At 34.3% G+C, this 4,109-nt stretch overlaps 1 non-coding gene across 1 annotated transcript; it reads right to left on the bottom strand.

Moving 5' to 3' along the window:
* Positions 1-1,254: 1,254 nt before the first annotated feature.
* Positions 1,255-1,361, bottom strand: LOC121228808 (small nucleolar RNA R71). Its single transcript, XR_005926383.1, has one exon. It is a non-coding gene; the product is annotated as a small nucleolar RNA R71 (small nucleolar RNA).
* Between the last annotated feature and the right edge of the window lie 2,748 nt (positions 1,362-4,109).

Genomic DNA, 4,109 nt, shown 5'->3' with positions numbered 1-4,109 from the left:
CTTGTTCACACTACTTCCTTACCAATTTCCATATCTCTACCGTCCTGCCTATGTAATTTAGGCCCAATTGCCCTTTAAATCCTTCTTATTTTTTATTTGAGCTATTTAGTCACTATTTCTTTAATTAACAAGTTTTGAACATTTTTCAATTTAGTCCTTTTTAATTAATTAACTACCAAAACATTAAAATTTTCTAACAAAAATTTAATACTAATTCACTAACACTCTGTAAATATTTATAAAAATATTTACAGCTCGGTTTATAAAATCAAGGTCTCGATACCTCGGTTTTTACCCAATTTACCTAATAAATTCTTTTAATTCACTAATTCAAAAATACTTCTAAAATCTTACTTGACTAATAACTATTAATTTATTAAATTTTCAAACTTACTCGTTAGATTTAGTAATCTCGAGTCACTGTTTCTGACACCACTAAAAATTAGGCTGTTACAATTAACTTGACCTTATTAAGATAACTTGACCAATTTTAGGCCTCAATCCGATCCTCGTGGGAACGATACTCACTTACCTCTTTATTACTTGAATCTATGTGTATATTTGCACAAAAATCACACACCATTTTACATGCGACAAGTTTTTGGCACCATTGCTAAGGATCGACAATTTGGTGAAATTTGGTTTGGTTATTTTACTTAGTAGTTTTATTTAATTTAGTTTAATTTAATTTTTATAGGTTTGCCATCAGTGCATGAGAAGAGGCATTCCTGCTAACACATAATACCTTTTTAATGTAGAGATTGACAGAACTTTATGAAGAAAGAGAAAAGAATGGAGAAAAATGGCTGGAAGCAAGAATGATCAAAATGGCAGTCCAAATGATCACAACGAGAATCCTTACATGGGGCAGTGGTGGATGATCGAGACTGGCCAATTAGAGAGCATGTTGTCCAGATGATAGATGACTTGAATCCAGGAATAGCCAGACCAACTATACAAGCTCAACAATTTGAGTTGAAACCGGTAATGCTCCAGATCTTACAAATTGTAGGGCAATATGGTGGTTTGCCCAATGAAGACCCATGACTACATTTAAGACTTTCTCTAGAAGCCTGTGACTCATTCAAACAAGAGGGTGTTCCTAAAGATGCATTGAGACTTAAGCTATTCCCGTATTCCTTAAGAGATCATGCCAAGGCATGGTTAAATGCTTTACCATCAGGAACAGTGGCATCATGGAATGACTTTTGCTAGAGATTTTTGTTAATGTATAATCCTCCCACTATGAATGCTAAGTTGAGAAATGATATTACATCCTTTCAAAAAATTGAAGATGAAACACTATATGAAGTGTGAGAGCGATTTAAGGAGTTAATTAGGAAATGTTCGATGCATGGATTACAACACTGGACTCAAATGTAGATGTTTTACAATGGGCTAAATGCGTATACACGAATGGTAGTTGATGCCTCAGCAAATGGTATTTTGTTGGATAAGACATATAATGAAGCATACGAAATTTTGGAAAAAATTACCAGCAATGATTATCGGTATCCAACTACATGAGTTAGGACGAGTAAGAGAGCTGTCAGTACCATCGAGCTCGATGCAATCACTTTATTGATGACCCATGTATATTCTCTGGCTAATATAATTAAAACCATGAAACCTTCAAATACTTTGCAAGAAATAAAAGTAGTTGAATCATCATGTGTTTATTGTGATGAAAGTTACATGTTTTATGAATGTCCATCCAATCCAGTATCAATATGCTATATAGGGAACTCTAATCAAAACAATAATTCATGCTCCAATACCTATAATTCAGGGTGGAGACAACATCCGAATTTTGGTTGAAATAATCAAAGTGCAGGAAATTTTAATACTGTCGCAAGGCAGAATGTCAACAACGTGCCACTAGGATATGTTCAATCAATTCCCTAACAAAATAATTAGTATGGTCAGGCGTCATCATCTACTTCTATGGAAGCTTTGTTAAAGGATTATATGGCTAAGAATGATGTTGTGATCCAAAGTCAGGCTACATCCCTCTGAGCCCTTAAAAATCAAGTGTGATAGATAGCCAATGCTTTGAACACGAGACCGCAGGGAGCATTATCTAGCGACACCAAAAATTCAAGAACACAAGGAAAAGATAAATGCAAGGCTATTACTCTCAAAAGTGGGACTTAGCTAGATGATGTTCAAAATGCTGCTACAGAAGAGGACGACTCAAAATGTGACCAGGTAAAAATCCCAGAGCCATCTGAAAAACATATTGCACTTGAAAAAGGTAAGTAGAGATATGATGTGGTAGAACCATATTAGGCTACCAACTAAAATGCCATAGCAAAATAGTATCATCAACCTAAAGGACGACCATCGCTACCATTTCCTCAGTGATTTCATAATTCTAGGCAAGATGTTCAGTTTAAAAGATTTTTAAATGTCTTGAAAAATTCCATATCAGCATACCATTAGTCGAATCATTAGAAAAAATGCCCAACTACATAAAATTCATGAAGGATATATTGTCGAAGAAAAGCAGATTGGGAGAATTATTGATCGTTGCTCTCACTGAAAGGTGCACAACAATGTTGATGAATAAGTTATCTCCAAAGTTAAAAGACACAGGGAGTTTCACTATCCCATGTTCGATTGGAAATCACTATGTGGTAAGGCATTATATGATCTAGTGTAACACCGCTTACCCATATTCGACACCGGAACAGGGTACGAGGCGTTACAAGGCATAAACTCACACAATCATACAAAACTAAGACATAAATTTCCTTTCAAATTTAAAAATTCTCATTCACATGCATATCGTCCCTTATACGGGCCCACGAGACCCAAAACATACATTGGGTGTCAAAAGGACTAAATTGTAAAAAGTGCAAAACTTGAGTTCTAGAATTTAGAGGTGTCAAATTGCTATGAAATTTTAAATTGGAGGTCTTTAAATGGTAATTATACCATTGGTTAATTTTTTGGACCAAAATGGGCATGAAATGGGTGAAATAGAATATTTTTAAGTTAGGGGTATTTTGGTCATTTGGTAATTAAAAGAATAAAAAGGGAAAATAAGCCAAAATTTCTTGTCATCTTCAACCCTTGGTCGAAAATACCATGGACTCCATGGATAGGGTTTTGTTCAAGCTTTCCAAGCTCCAACGTAAGTCCATTCTTGCCCCGTTTTTAATGATTTTTACGTTTTTAAAATCCTTGTGTCATGATCTACCTATTTCTACCATTTATTTGAGATATGATGAAGATCTAGGGTTTGACCTATGTTAGGAATTTTTTCATTTTGATGATTAATGGTAGATTATGTGGTTAGAGAAACAACTTTTACTAAGTGATTTTCGGTAAAAATGTCAAAAAGGACTAATTTGTAAAAGTTATGAAATATGTGTTAAAAATAAATTTAATGGAAAATATGGGCTTCTATACGCATGAAAATGATTCGGCTATGCATGGGTAGTAAAGAAATTGAATGAAATTCATTTTACGAGCCTAGGGGCAAAAAATAAATATGTGAAACTTTAAGGACAAAAATGTAATTTTTCCATAACGTGATTTTTGGATCGCATTGAATAATGTGACTAATAAATAGACTAAATGTGATATTATAGATCAAATAAAATGAGATTCGGACCTAGAATTGGGGAAAAATGAGAAATTGACGGTTAGGTCCCTCTTTGCCATTTTTGGTGTCAAGGTAAGTTTGTATGTAAATAATGCTATGTTATGTTTGTATTTTAAATATTCTAAATGTTTTGATAATGTATAAAATAAATGTTTGATTCTACAGTTGTATTTGACGAAGTTCAGATAAGTGAGAGAGATCTTGTGTGAACCTTAGGAATAAAATAGGATACGAGTGACATGTCACTAAGGATAATTGTGATATATGTATGTGATTATGTGATCCGGGTGCTGGTCTCATATGTATACCAGTGGTTGGGTAGTCCGGCATGTGTTGCAGATACCTGACAGCTTGTGTGAGTAGTACTGTGTAGTTACATCTTGACCGTCAGCTTGTATGAGCAGGCCCGAGATTTGCTCAAGAATGATCATCTATTGGTTATGAGATATGAGGTAGCATTGCTTAAGGTTATTGCACTTACGAGCAAGACTTTCCGTGT

This window comes from Gossypium hirsutum, chromosome A04 (genome assembly GCF_007990345.1).
Source record: "Gossypium hirsutum isolate 1008001.06 chromosome A04, Gossypium_hirsutum_v2.1, whole genome shotgun sequence".
In the NCBI taxonomy this organism is placed as follows: domain Eukaryota; kingdom Viridiplantae; phylum Streptophyta; class Magnoliopsida; order Malvales; family Malvaceae; genus Gossypium; species Gossypium hirsutum.
This window is presented reverse-complemented; position numbering and strand designations above follow the sequence as displayed.